The 16,320-nt window shown below is 36.0% G+C and overlaps 1 long non-coding RNA gene across 1 annotated transcript; it reads left to right on the plus strand.

Annotated features, from left to right (window-relative positions):
* Positions 1-5,650: 5,650 nt before the first annotated feature.
* LOC116668078 lies at positions 5,651-16,048 on the plus strand. Its single transcript, XR_004325158.1, has 2 exons — positions 5,651-5,819; positions 15,648-16,048. It is a non-coding gene; the product is annotated as an uncharacterized LOC116668078 (long non-coding RNA).
* Positions 16,049-16,320: the final 272 nt, after the last annotated feature.

Below are 16,320 nucleotides of genomic sequence, written 5' to 3' on the forward strand. Positions count from 1 at the left end.
AAATCAGAAGGAAGTTAAATATGGGTAAATTAAAATGTCCTTACCATAGTTGTTAGTCCACGCACGATAGAGCCCCAGCTAACTCTCCAGTCTCCTGTGTCGCCCTTCTCCTTGCTACCCTGCTGAACTTACTGTGGTCCTCCAAATGTGCTCTACTCTTCTTTACTTTCCGGTCTCCACATGTGCTGTTCCTTCTACCTACAATTCTCATTCATCATTTCTAACTCCTTCTCTACCTAGATGGCATATCCTTGGTAAAGGCTTCCTCCTATGGGAAGTTTAGCTTGCATCCGTTTTCCACATGTGCTAAGATTGCTTGATTTAGCCCATTCAGTACATCTCTCATACAATATTTGGGACATACTTATACTAAAAGAATATTCATTGCTTCTCTGAAATTAAAATTTCACTGGGGAGCTTGTATTCTTCTGGCAACCCTAACATGCCCCGTATAATTTATCATATCACAATTGCTCTTTGCCATTTGCTTGTATCCTTTAATAAACTGTAAATCCCTCATGGCAGAAACTATGTCTCCATTTTCCTACACTGTGTCACTACACTTTTAGGGTAGTGCCTGGCAGTTAAAAATATGTGATAAAAATGATGAAATAATGTACCCAGTATTCAAAACTTACTACTTCTGTTTTTCACTATACTCTAAATCGTAACAACAGGAAGTTTGTATTTAGTAAATAAGAATGCTCTAAATATAAAAACTGCTATTTCATTCTTAACAGAGACTAGGATTTTGTACTATAATAAGACCTATGAATCACTATACTTGGGGTATAATTTACCTCTGTGCAACAAATATTCAGGGAATCATTCTCTGAACCCAAAGCTCCAGGAGGCCAGTTTTATCAAAGACACACAAAACAGTGTTAAATAATGATGTGGACTGCCATTGTTAGAGCTCAGTTCAATGGGAAAGCAGACTTTTTATGAGAAAGCATTAGAAGGAAACTGAGTAGAATTTTTCCGGTTTGTACTCAACGTAAGTCCATGGTTCTCAGTTTTCAGATTTCCAAAACCTTAAAAAATGTTCTTTGAAAAGAGAGCCACGTAAACCTTTTTTTGAGATGAGATCCAGAGTTTTCTATGTATCTTGACTGAAAAGAATGATCTTGATATTCTGAGTAAATTCTAAAAATAGAACATACCAGTATCAATTATAGGTCCATTAAAACAAAGCTTTTCATAATTGACTTTAGTAGCAATTGATCTCCAAATGTCACAAAATGCCATGGGGCTTTTAGAATTGATGATGGATAGCAATTTTAGCAAAATCAGGCACAGCTATCACAAAGCAGAAACAGCATCTGCTCCATGATAAGGAGTTACTGGTGTATGAAAATAGCTGAAAAACAATATTTTGGAACTAGTTGGGAAAAATGTGCATTTTTCTCCTCCAATTGGTATTAAAAAGTAAAGGAATAAGTAGTCAAGAAATAGCAGATATTGGTAAATGTTTTTTATTCATTAAACAATTGCTTATTGAGGCCCGGCTGTGGGCCTGGCAGTATTCACTGCTTTGAGTGGGATATAGATAAATAGCCAACAAGAACTGAGCAATTAACCTTTGACTCAGCAATGCCAATTATTCCTCAGTCGAGAACTCGTAATTCCTAGATTTGAGGGCACTGGAAGTACTGATGGGCCCCAAGTTTCTGTTTTGTGTCCAGTGCTTTTGTAAATAAAGTGAATTGGTTTATCTCCACCCAAGAATATGTGGTACGGTCGTCATCAACCACAGTCCTCATGCTGCTGTTGGGTACCACAGCAACCTTACCTCCACCGTCTCTTATCCCATATTCTCTTCATCTGGCTCTTTCTTGCCATTTCTACTGCTGTCCCTTCTGGGGAGGCTGTCTTTTGTTTTATTTTTGGTTCTAATTTTCTGTCTCTTAGATTTCAAGTCACAGAGACAACTAATTTGACATCCTTGCTCCCAGTTGCAACTTCCAAAATATTTCACCCCCTTTAAGAAGTATATAGACATTATATTCAAAATAGTACTAGCAACAAAATTCTTATTTTTGAAGTTCATGTCATTTATCTAAGTTACCCACACTTCCTCTTTGCCCTTTTATTTCGATCTCTAATCCATTCTTCTCATTAACTGAAGAGTTTAATTTTAAAATTATAGTCTTTTTTCTGCATCCTTACTCCTGTCTCTGTGCTAATGACTTCAGTACTTGAGTAAGTGAAACACCCAAGTTCTTGTACTCTTGATTCCTGTACTTCCTTACCTCCAATGATCATTTCTTTTGCTTCATTTCAGTCATTCACTGCCTACGATGCAGACTATGTTCAGAACTTATCATTAGCAAAAACTGTACCACTTCTGAGTTCTCTATTTCAAATATTTCCCTCTCCACCACATGTTTCTATTCTTTTAGCTTACCTGTTTAATTACCTTTAACAACACAATTGTTTGGCTGCATTGACCTTGCCAATACATCAATCACATTTATCTCTCACCTTCTACAAGTCCCTTCTATCTTGACCTCCTGTATCCCAGTGATAATGATCAGTCCACTGCAAATACCATGAACTTGCTTGCATCCCTCTTTTTGTCAATTCCCCAGTCTTGAATGATCCATGCACCCGAAAAACTACATCATCTTGGAAAAAAAATTACATGATTATTTCAAGCTGACTGGTATCACTTTAAATTTAGCAAAATCATTGTGAAACAGGCTAGTGTTCTTCCATGTTGTTGTATTTATATATTCAACAGGTATGTATTGGTAATCCATGGACCAGGAGCTATTCTAGGTGCTAGAGATATGAGGGAAAATTCGAAGCAGATCTTGCTCTTACGTGGCTTATGTTCCACTGGGGTCCAGAAAGAAAGATGGACAAAACCTGAGTAAATAAATAAGCTTTCAGGAAATAGAAGATAGTACTAAAGGCTATTTGTTCACTGACAAAAAATATTGAGCACCTAATACCTGTCAGGCATACCATTTTATAAGTAACAAATTAGGGAAATAATATAGAAAGGCCTGGGGGAGGGGCTGCGTTATAAACTCCATACTCGTCCGAGGACAGCCTTCCTCTGGGGCACCTAGTCTTGTTATAATCATACCCTCTGATTCCCCTGCATTCGACATTGACCCCATACTCAAATTCCAGGAGGAAAGGCTATGCAGATGTCATGGTGGAAAATCTGTGCCTGTCTGTTGTATCATTAGCTTCCAGTTGAAGCATGGCCCTCTTACCTGACCAGCTCCAAGCTCTGTGATGGGGAAGTATTTTTGCTGAGACCTGAATTGTGGAGGTTGGCGGAAGAGCTTTTAATGAGGGGCAGATCAGTCTTCCAAACCCCTCTTTTGGGGAAAAACATATTCTGGCCAAAGACAGAAAAAAAATATAGGAGGAAAATTAGTGTGGCCGGAGCTTTGTGGCCCTGGGAAGGCATGATGTAAGGGGTGGGGCTCACTCGCTCACGCACTCTCTCTCTCTCTCTCTCTCTCTCTTTCTCATAACCGAGAACTCTGAGACTTTCTTTCTAGCATGAGTTGCCTGGCTGGTCAAGTAAGATCCTGTGTTCAAAAGTAAACCGTCCTAGTCATAGTATAAAGTAAATTTATATTATAATCAAGAGTATTATTCTCATCCCATTTTCCACAGTATAATAAATGCATGTATGTCTGTTGCATGTGTATGCATTATTCTTCAAGATGTTTTAAGAAAAAATTCATCTATATAAGATAATGTAAAGGCTGTGCTATGCATAAGTGACTGATACAATTTGTGTTTGTGTGGCTTTATGATCTTGAGCTCTCAGAGTTATGTACAGAAATGTCTCTTCCACAATTTTCTGTCACACTTCAACTCCTTTTTTTGTTGATCAGAAGGTGTCTTCTGTGGCATTCAACATAGAACTGGGGTTTCATAAAGCAATGCAACTCTGGAAGACAAAAAAAGAAAAAGAAAAGAAATAGAGCAAAATAATTGACAAATATTTTAAAGCAAGAACTTCTTATGTTCATGACATTTTAAATGACTGAAGTTTTTCAGAATATCTAAAATGCAAAGCAGATAATTTCTTTCAACATTTTGTTTTAGACTAAATAAATTTTCAAAGAAATCTCAGTATGTTTGTTTTTTAATGCCTCTCTCTCCATCAACTAATGCTATTTTTGTAGCCCAAAGCAGGCTTTTAAAAAGTGTAGTGCAGTAATTGCTTTATTCTGACAGGAACTTCCATATGCTGAAGATGTGAACATAATTCTTTGGTCTATTCAGATGTAAACATGCCCAGTGGTTAAATGAGTTCAGATTATTAATCATTTTCTGAATAGTTATATTTTTGTGAAATTGTTAATGAGATTTTACATTTTTTCTCCTTCTATCTGTCAGAAATAACTGGTCAACATGAGGGCACGTTTGAGAGGTTTGGTTGTGCTGTAAGATAAGGTGGCTTCCCGTTTTCTCTGCTGACAGCTCTGGTCAGCAGGGTTCTTTGTCAGGTTTCTGTACTATTTTAGTTCCTCCAGGCCCCTCACAACCGTGTGGTTTTCAAGAGTGTTCTTGGCTTTGCATGGTAGACTGCTCAGATCCCCAGGCATCAGAATCAAGCTAGTGTTTACATCTAAATGGCTCCCTTCATTAGTCTCCAACTTTGATCTTCAATATATTAAATTTGTGTGTTGTTCAAAGGAATAAAGTGATCTCAAGCATTTATTTAATTGGCTTTGTTTGTACAATTATTAAATTAAGATCATCACTGAGTGTTACTTCATCTGGAATGATGATTTCAAAGCTGTCATTTTATAAGCAGCATCAAAAGAATAACATAATTTTGAAGTCAATTTTAATGCATAGAAGTTTTTTTGAATTACTGTATGATACGGTAAAATGGAACCAAATAATTTAATTTGTAAGCAAAGCCAAATTAATTCACAAAATGTGTAAACTCAACATTTTTAAGAGATTAATACTAAATTTTAAAAATAGATTTTAAAGAGTTAATATCTTCTTAAATATATACTGTAACACAAGGCTAATAAATTGTTGCTAATTTAAGGTACTTCAGACTTACTTGACTGCATGCATTAAGAGCATTTGAACTAAGCACTTTTTCTGTTTATAAGTAAATGATAATTTTAAGCTGTCAGAAGGAAGTTTCTTAAGTAGGTTTTACATTTCAAATACTTTTTTCTTACATATTTAAGTTTACTAAGTAGGTATTTTATTCAAAAACAATGCAAAGATAAATTTGATCATGGATCCTAAACATTTTACAAAAGTTAAATTCCTATGCTTCAGTGTAGATTGGGATATCTCTATAAATAATACATTGATCATAAAAAGGAAATGGATTTCTTGGTAAAGATATTACAGCATGGTCATGTCTAAATGCCTATTTAAAGAGAACCTATTTCGGATGAAAGGGAATGAAATGTAGATAGATTCACCTTCCATTATCATATGCTGTGAGCAGAGGGATGACCTTCAGTGTCTTCCCAAACCTGAGATAAAACGGGTTTCTCTGGATACGAAAAAGCATAAAACAACACCAAACCATGGCTTCCATTGACTCTGCCAATTCATCTTCCGTAACCCGTCAGAAGTGGTCAGATTGGGATTATCAAGGTCTCATTTTAATCTTAGTTTCAATTTGTTTCTCCAGAACAGTTTTTGCCAGAGAAAACAGAAGTCGCAGCATTTCCTCTGACTTGCAACTTGCATCTTTTCCTCTTTCCTGACATCCAGATTAAGGACAAAACCTGGGAGACTTTGGAATTGTTTTCAGCCTCTTCACCATTTCATATTGAAATCAAGCAGGGCCTGCCAGGCCCTCCCAGGTACGAAAGCACCTCCATCTCCGCTGTTTCTTGTTTGTAGGGAAAATAAAGATCTTTTGTCTCCTAAGCCTTCCCAGAGTCCCAGAGAGTATGCTCAAGTAGTTTTGATTAGGACAGCAGAGTCACAGGACCCTTAGCTCCTCCTGAAGAGATATAGGTAACAATCTGAAGCATATCTTTGAGTTGTTCTACAGAAGCTAAGACCCCTACCCAGGTGGAGGCTGGTGACTACATGCTGACCACGAGCACCTAGATCCCAGACCGGCTGGAATCGGGAGATTCAGATTCCTTAAACATCACCCTGTTATCTCAACACCAACCCATCAGGAGAAGGTTCACAAGCTGATCATACATCCTAAGACCCTCTCCCTTAACACTATATTTAAAAACACTTGCCTGCAGGCCATCGGGAGTTCAGGTCTTTTGAGCAAAAGGCACGCATTCTCCTTGCTTGGTCCTCGCAATAAAACTTTCTCTGCTCCAAACTCTGGCTTCACTGGAGCACATGAACTTGGGTTCGACAGTACAATTTTCAGTATCTTCTAGATGTGAAAAGGAGAATGGAATCACTGATCCAAGACTTTTACAATGTCTATGGTTACATTTACTTTGAAAACATCACTTTTCTATTTCAAAAGCACCCCACATTCTGTGCATTGTAACAAAAATTATTAAAGCTAGAAGATGCCTCTTATATATCTGATTTTACATTAAAGATCAAATTTCTGATTTTTGCTTTAGAAATTTACACAACGTGCCATTTGGAAAAGGCCAGTATTTTGGTTCACTTGTCAATGATAATCAGTGTTTAATGAAGCAAAGTGTAGCCGTGTTGAGATTTTTATTGTGGCACTTGATCATACTTTCATTCGCAGACCCACAGATGGCCTTCTTTAATCCAGAAAATAGCTGGCTAACTACATTCTATTTTTGACCTACTTGTTGTTCACATATTGTTTGGAAACCTCTGCTGTCTTTGCTTTTTGCTACGGAAATTTTTATGCACTTCCTAGCTTTCTTGAACACCCTCCCCAATCTGCATGCCAACCTGTCTTTCCAAACTTTATTTCAATGTTCCCTTCATAAATGTCCTCTGCTTTAGCTAAACTGAACTGATCATCATCCATGTCACGTCACTGGAATTTTCCTGACCTCCAACAACCCAACCTAACCCTTCTCTCAAGCAGTGTACCACATGTCCAATCCTGCAACTCCGTAAGTGATGCACTTACTTCTTCTGCAGATTTTTTTTCCTTCCTTGCGCTCTGGAAGTATTGCCTTATTTCTTTGGATACTTTTTGTTTACAAACTGTAGGCTTCTTGTCACCTTTCTCCTTTCAAGAGTACTTATTCATGTACTCTCAGCTACTCTGCAGTCTAATCGCTGTCTGTCTTCCTTTCCTGACCCCTCCACTTTGTCACAATCTTTACAACTCTCCTTTCTCTTCATTGACTTGAACCTCATGGCACTCTTAATATTATTCATACCCCCTAGAGCTTCTGCCTTTATTTTAAGCCCAACCTTGGATGAATCAATAATATATCTTCCTGTGCCTTATCTTCTGCTTTGTGGAAAAAAAAAAAAAAAAAGTAGAAGCCACGAGAGAATGTCTCTGATCCAACCTGCATATTCACGAATCCCATCCTACTAGTAGAATTGTTCTGCATGCTCCTGTTTGAAGAAAATCCCCCTGCCTATCTGTGGCTCCCATCTACTGTACTCACAGACACTTTGTCCTTCTCTGACAACCCATCCTAATAAGCATAGTCAAATTTCTTTAAATAGTTAAACAGACAAACAAATAAAAACCCAAACTCCAGCTTTATTCTCCCTCTATTCCTCTCCAGTGACAGGCTCACCCCTCTTCCCTCTTTCATAGTCAGACGGTCAGAAAGTGACCAAACCGCGGTCTCGATTTCTTTTGCTCCTGCTACTGTCCTACTCACGCTAACATGGCTTCGGTCATCACCACTCCATGAAATAATTTTCACCAATATTGCCACTGACTTCATTTTTTCTAAAGATAATGGTTATTTCTAAAGTACTTACCGAATTTCTTATCTTCGTAGCAGTTGAGGCAATGAACCACTGTCTTAAAACACTTTCCCTACCTTCATTTTCGTGACATGATTTCGCTCGGTTTTCTCCCAGCCCTCTCTGGCTGCGTCTTCTCTGTCTCTTCCGTCATCGCACTCTCCTCCACCTAGCCCTTACATGTAGAGTTCCTCAAGACTCAAGCCAGAACCTTCTCCATTCTCACTTTGTAGTCTCTTCCTAGGTGATCCCTACCACACTCAGGGATTTAATCACCATCAATGCTCAGCTCTATCTCAGACTGTTCCCTTGAGTTAGACCTATTACTCTGACTCTTATCTAATCTATTTTCTACACAGTAGCTGGAGAGAGATTTAAACAAGAATTTGAAATTATCTTTCCAGGCCCTCCTCTCTAGATTCCCTACTCCTGCTTAAAATTCCTTAATAATTTCCCACTGGGATCCTCACACTCTAGGCTCTCTCCACATCAATCACCTCGGAGCTCATTTTTGTTCATAGTGATTATCATGGTGTCCCCAACTACAAGCAGTACATACATCCGTTGGTCCCTTTTTCCTAGATGCTCCCCTCTTCCCCCTTTAACTTAAGTACAACTCATCCTTCAGATGTCAGCTAATGTAAAACTTTGTCAAGGAGGATTGCCCTGACCTTTCCGACTAGCATACCCCTCACATGTATATGGCATATCTCTCCTTCACACCACTTGGCAGAATTGTCAATTTATCTTTGTTAGTGAGATTATTTAATTAATATCTCTCTTCCTTTCCAAGGGCAGTTACAGGGTCTTTCTTTTCTTGAAGATAAATCTCCAATATCTAGAACAGAGCCTAATACAGAATAGTAGCTCAATAAATATTTGGTCAATGAATAAATGCATGCATGATGAATTCTTATTTCAGTCCATGTTACTCATCAAAGCAAAACACCTTGTCCATAGTCTACACGTAGTTACTGAACTGTATTAAGTGGTATATCATATATATATATGTGTATATATATATATATGCTATTTGAAAGAAAATAGAGTAAAATCTGCAGGTTAGAACAACATATTTAACATATTTATATTCATCTTTGTTCATGATTATATCCATATTGTTTTCTGTGATATTTGAACAAGAGCCATGGCAACTGGTTTTCTTTTGGATTAAGAAATATGCAATATTGTCCTTCAACTCATTTATTAGAACATCTGATTAAGGTTGGCTACAGCAGGTTCTGTTTAAATTGAAATGTCACTTTGTTGTCCCTTTTAGACTGACATGAATTGACTAATCATTTACATTTTATGTTATATTAAACTCTGAGTTCTTCGGATGAAATAGCTAGTACTGTCACACTTTTGCAGTGTGGTTTTGATGACTATATTTTTCCCACTCTCTAGGGGGAAAAAATGGTTATAAAAGCTCAATATAATATTATTTGTTTTCCTGGCTTTGCCCACATCTTTTTATTTATTTATTTATTTTTTTGAGAGCATGCATAAAATGGTAACAAAAAAAGTTATTTTTCAAGAATGATTCATTTTAGCACATTTTGAAGTAATCATTAGTTTGTGACTCTCATTAATAGAGAAGATGCAAAAACCACAAGCAATAGCCACTAATCACTAATTAAAGTCACTGATGAGAGAAATTTGAAAACAACACTTTACATTTGCTATGGAAGAAATTCCAGAAGTATGGCAGGGCTCTGGTTAAGGTCACAAATTTTACTGAGTCCAACTATCTAATATCCAAATGCAGACTCTATATTACTCACCATTTCTAATTAAGATTTGAAAATATTGCTATTTTATTAAACTAAGATGAATGTTGGTTCTCACTAATTAAAAAGGAACTTATTATCACAGGATGGGGTTCCAGGAAATTCTAAAAAATTCGCCAGGTTGATTTTGTAATAAATATTTTTATACAAATATCAATGGAATTATATTAAACAATTAAAAATGAATGATGAGCAAGAAGCACTTTACTTCTTACCTAATTATAAAGTAACATTTAATCTCCTGACTGCTTTTGCTGCCTCTAGTCTGGCTGTATCTAAGCTCCACTCCTCTGTGCAGCCAGAGTGGTCTTTTTAAATGCTATTCAAGATTGTGTCTTTTTCTTTGTTCAAGTTCTTTGATTTCTCTCCTGGAATTCAAAATTAAGTCCAGTGTCTTCAATTAAAAACCCTGGCCCTTCATGGTATAGATAGACCCTGTCTCTCCTTCCAACTTTAGTTAAGGCCGTTTACAGAAACACACACACACAACCCCTCCCTCTGTGTTAGGAAAGCCTAACATTTCCCAAATGCCTTATACTATCCCTTTCTCTGGTCATTCACACATTCTGTTTGTACTGCACGAGAAAGCCTCTCCCTTTCTTCACCTAATTCCTGCTTATTTTTTAAAATATTTTCAGTTCAAATATCACCTCCTCCAGGATGCCAATTCCCGATGCTCTAGTTTCTTTCAGGACCTCAGAGTTCTTGGCAGGAAACTTCAGTCATACTGTAAGCATCGATTTACTTGTCTGCCTTGGGGCAAAACTGTATGTACTTTGAGGACTAACTCTTCTTTAATTTAATATCTGCTGGCCCCTGGCATACTGCATTCATTTGCTAAGTATTACCTATCTGATGAGTCAGTCCCTTAGGTTGGAGCTGCAGACACAGAGAAGTAAATGGGCCCCATCCCTGAGGAGTGGATCATTTGTAGACAGACAAACAGTAGAGACTCAACACTTAGTTGCTAATTGAATAAATAAACAAAGAAATTTTCATTTTGAAAACTATCAAAAAAAAAAAAGCTAAAAACCATAATCACAAAATGGTGATGAGAATGTCAAATTACAATTTATTGTAATAAATGATTAAATGCATACACTCAAAATCAGCAACTATGTTATACAACTTTAAGTTAACTGCATAAACCAAAGTTGAAATTCAGCTCCTGTTTTTCTTTGTCTTTTACTAATTCCTTTGATAAACAGCATATGAAGTTTTTTGTTTATTAGAATCTTTGGTTTCAAGGATTAGGCCCTAGCCAGCCTGCATGTTGATATCCCCTTCGCAATCTGGCAGTGTAAATGCTAAAGGCTAAGACCAAAGCATTAGCCTGATTTCTAACTCGGAAGCTTCATAGAGAATTTTAGGATTGGTGGTAGAGACTATGGTTGGTGTGGGGTGGGGACAAAAATAACTTTATGCTGTCCAGGCTAATGATGGACTCCAGAGGCAAATGAAACACTTGCTCCTGGCAAGTTTCCAAGCCTACCAGTAGTAGATATTTGTGACATTTCTTAATAGTTTCAACAACAAAGCTTTTGTCCCAGAGTGTGCTGGCAGCTGCTCTGTCAATGGAAGGATTACCATTCAAATACCAGCTTTCTATCAGGATACCCCCAGGTTGAGGATTTGTCTCCAGAACAACAGGAGTGCTATCTAGAGTACATCCAAAACAGCATGCAACATGCGTGTAAAGGAGAGGCAGTCTTGTTACTTAAGGTAACCTAGTGGGGAAAGTACTGTGGTTCCACTGTTGGTCCACTGTGGTCAATTTTCCAATAGTAACTGGAGAGGAGACATCTGATTCATTTCAGCCCAGAAGCATTCCCTAAAAGGTTACAGATGTGTTTAACATCACTCTTAAAGGAGACAAGCAATTCGCTTTATCTATTTCAAAATAATATTATTTTTACTGTGTGCAACCCAGGTAGCTCTATCATAGACGGTAAGTAGATATTTGAATGGGTTTCTTGATATAACTCAAGATTCAGATTTTGGTGAAACTGGTCAGCAGTAATCCCTTTGGTTGGTAAATTTTACAGAAATGCATGTGAATGCTTAAAAAATGAAATTATAATAGAAAAAAAGATTAACTGACATGAAGTATCTTATAAAAGGTATTTTAACTGGAACTTTGGGAATTTTTTTTTTTCTTTGTCCATTTTTGGGTGACAAGGACAGGATACTGGGCAGAATATTTTTCTGAGTTACTTTATCCACTCAGAGATACAAAAGAATCCTAATCAAAGTGCCTGTATGCTGTGTGGTAAGGGGTACTGTGAAGACACACAGGCAAGTAACTCCACAAATTGGATAGATCTTGAAATGAGGGAAACTCCATGATACCAAAACCTTATTAGAAAAAAAAAATCTGGCATTGTGCCTAGATCTCCTGGCTCTGTGCCACTTAATGAAACACTCATGATAGATGAGCAGCCTCCCTGTCATGCCTGTAAGGAAATGCTTGATGATTTTATTAACACAGGCAGTGCTGAAACCTCTCTTTGATGAACATTCTAATAAGGATGCCCTCTATGCTTGCAAAAGTTCAGGGAAATAACAAGGAAGAACAAACAGATGAAAGAAAACATCATAACATTGCCACATGTTACAGGTGTCTGACTTCAATCATCATGTGCTCTGAAACAGTATGCAATACATAAAATTAGACCAGAGAAAGAGAAATCTGATTTTCAACTTGAAACTGGCAATGGGACCAAAATATAATCCCCCTTATAAAGCAATATCTCTATTTTGAGAATTTGTGTTATTTAAATCATAACCTATATTGTTTATTATCATGTCTTATGGTAGTTGAGAATTTCTTCACTGGATTTAGGAAGCTAAACACAAAATGAGCTATTAAAAGTTTCACTTGCTCAAAGGGAAACCATCAAGCCAACAGCGGAGTCTGCAGAAATCACTGCAGGCCAGACATGGAAATTGTTGTCTACGGCCATCAATCTGTTTAGATGAAAACTTTAGACTTGCTGATTAGCTATCAATAGGAATATTCTGGAAATGAGGGAATTGTAAATGTGCAAATGACCTACTTATTTGTATTGGACCTGCCTTTTCCTTGCAGAACTATTAGTGTTACATGTTGACACCATTCCTGCCTACTTCAATAGCAACATTTGTTTTGCCCATTCCTGCCATTCCCTTACCATCTAGTTGAGAAGTCATACATTCTTGGAAGCCTCCTTTAAACCCCCCAACTGCCTCTCTCATATTCTCCTCTAACTTTATTTTCTTTACATCACTTCTTACATTGTATCTAAATTGCCCGTTCACTTTCTTGCCTCAACAAGATTATGACCTCCTGGAGCACAGAAATGTTGGCCTATTTGAAATTATAACCCAGAATTTATCACATAACATTTTTGAATAAGTACACTAGTGAAAGTATAAATGGATATCTGCATTCATCCTGTGGACCAGCCATTATTTATAAAGTCATATTTGAAATATATTCTGAAATAATACATGTATATTGGGGAATATCATAGAGTTGAGGTGGAACATTTACTTGACTGTAAAACAACTGATCATAATACATTCACTGGATGTAAAAATGCAAAAGGAACAGTCATTTGATCTTTCTGGGATACACAGATACATATTTGTTTGTGTAGGTTTTATATATATATTTTTCCATATCTCTCATATATCCTAAGAGACATGTACATAGATAGGTTATAGAGATATGGATATATCTTCATCAACATTTCTGCAACATTAGTATTTATTATACCTCCAAAGACTTATGATATATTTACGTTCTTGCACATGGGACATCCAGAAAAAATGTTATCTCAGCTTTATAAAGCTGAAATATATTGAACAATATTTTATTTTATCCTAAAACAAAACAACATCTGGAAAGAGACACATTTTAAGATATAATTCTTATTTGATTAAATCCAGGCAACTCTTTAAATTCAGCTGTAGCCATAATTAGAATAATTTAATTGCTTCTTTTGGAGAGGAGGATTGTTGTGTGCATATAAAAGTATTTACATATCATTCACTTCAGAGCTTACTTTTTTAGCAAAAGTTGTTAATTCAATTATAAAATATATAATATTTTGAAGAAATTACACTGGAAATACAAGTTTATGCTACAGTAAAAATTTGGTAAATATATATGATCTAAATGCATAAATTAGATTTCTGTGTTATACCATACATTTGTAATATATAATTTATAATACTGTCAATTACAAGAGTAAAACTGTTCCTCCTTGGCTAACAATTTATATGCATTGGCTTCTTTCTTTTCTTTTTAACTATCCCTTTGAATTGCTCTTGGAAAAGATTTACTTTACTTTCGGAGAATATATTAAAATATTTTCAGAATAAATATAAATCACAAACCCTGATAAGTTATATATTCAGTCTTGTTACATCATCAAAAATACCAATTTTACTCATAATTCAAATTATATATAAATAATCATACTATTTCAATTCATGGTTTCCAGTACTTATTTTATGAAGAAAGTATATTTCCCTCAGGATAGTAAGTCTATAATACCGAGGCTCTAAAAATATTTGAAATCAGATGTAACATTTTATAAACTTAGAAACACTCAATTATTAGGTCCGTAGCACAATTACTCTTTTAGTTGACTAACAAAGGTAATGTCTTTGTTAGTCAAATTGCTCTGCATTTATACAAAGGCTATATTTAAAATTTAAGTTAGAGGTAGTGGACACAAAAATATAGCAAGGTGGTTCTTTAAATTTGAAGAGTTCCTGCACTTTGCAATGCATCAAACAGTAATTTGTAATTGACAGTTTTCTTACCTAGAGTCCTTCTCAGTCAAGAGATTGTTCTCCAAAGACAGTCAGCTGGGTAAATGTCAGAAGCTCAAAAAGTAAATTGTAGTACAAACAGTGTTGATATTTCTATGAAATGGAAGAAAAGCATATTTATTTTTAAAATATAGAATTTTATTTAAAACAAGTGAAAACCTTTGTGACCTTTACAAGATTCCAAACAGTGACGAATTTGGTCATTACAAATAACCTTTTCCAGAAAGAGCTTTACCATTTGGGACTTTCATTTGGTAATATATGTGAATTAATTTCCTTTCTACAAAATAACTCATGATATTACATTTTTTATGAGATATTTTATCCCTAAGGTTACAGTTTTAAACAAACTTTAGAAGGGGAAAAAAGTAAGGGAGCAGCTATAGGGTAGCTGGTCATTTTAACTTGTGGGGGGGAATTATTCAGTGATATTTATCATTTCTACCTTCTGTACAGAATGATAGATGTATTTACGTGAGTTTTGTTGGGAATTATGTCTCACAACATTCTTAAAGAGCTGAGTAGAATACTGTTCAGAAGATTCACTCTAAAGCAGTTTCCAACTTAACAAATGGGTTGGATTCTCTGAGTACACTGTTAAGTCATTTGTTTGAAATCTGGTATTCCTTTTCATCATATAAATAATATTGTGTATGGTGGTTTAAAGTAGTTTCCCAAATTAGTCTTCACTATTTTTTTAACTCTTGGGGACCCAAAGAGAATGTGTGGGTGTGGTTATATATATATATACATATAGTTTTTTATATATATAGTTTTCTAGAATATATGAAGTTATATAAAATCATGAAAATAAATTAAAACTGGGCAAATATTATTACAATAAGCTCTAAGTAGCTTGCATAATAACATTTCTATTGGAATGTGGGTTCCAGTCCCCATCTAGAATTGTAGGACCACATCCTGACCCAGTGCACCTGACAAAATGCTCTTTTTCCTCAACCCCGTGTCTCTAAGACACTGAAAACCAAGAGGGCCATAGACCCGTTTCACTGATTGAGTTTTCTTGTATTGTGACAGGGCTTCTGAAAGGCAGAGGCAGGGAGTGCGTGGTAAGACATAAGGGATTAAGGTGCTCTGAAAGACCAGGTCTCTTTCCCTGGTTTAAAATCCTTGTCAAATAAGAACTGAGGTTTTTTCACCTTTCCATTTCTTTCTTTCCAGGAACACTGTCCCTGCCATCTTCTCCACTGTTAGCCAGCTGCTGAATTGCAAACTCTATGGACCACCGGGAAAACAGAATACATCAGATTGTCTATACAACCTGATAGGGAATGCTGATACATAATGAGGGGAGTGACATTAGCAAGTTTCAAAAAATCCTTAAGAATCATTATCAGAAATCACATTGGTATTTATTGGAAAGTAGAGACTAGATTTAGACCTTTCTACCCAGTTATATATGAAAAGCAATGAACTTCTCTGATCGCTGTATCTAAAATATTAGCCATAGATTCTACCCTCTTATTCTATGTTATGTTCCTTTGTAAGCTTTATTATTACTGATTTTTTTTTTTTGTTTGCTTTCTGCTTCTTGTACTGGAATAAAAGCTTCATCGATGCAAGTACGTTTGTTTTGTGTAAGTTTGTTTGGTATCCCCGGGTGTTAGAATAGTGACTAGCATATAGCAGGTACTGAATAAATACTGATTGAATGACTGACTGAATGAATGAATCAATGAATACTAATTCAAATACTTAGTTGCCTTGAAACATGACTCCTTTGGTAATACAGGTTTATATACATTTAATGTTACACACTGCAAACAAGAAAAAACTCTCTTAATTGGAAGAACATTTTAGACACCTGCTTAATGACTGCTTTGCAGTTAGATTT

The sequence above is a fragment of the Camelus ferus genome, chromosome 13, assembly GCF_009834535.1.
Source record: "Camelus ferus isolate YT-003-E chromosome 13, BCGSAC_Cfer_1.0, whole genome shotgun sequence".
NCBI lineage: Eukaryota > Metazoa > Chordata > Mammalia > Artiodactyla > Camelidae > Camelus > Camelus ferus.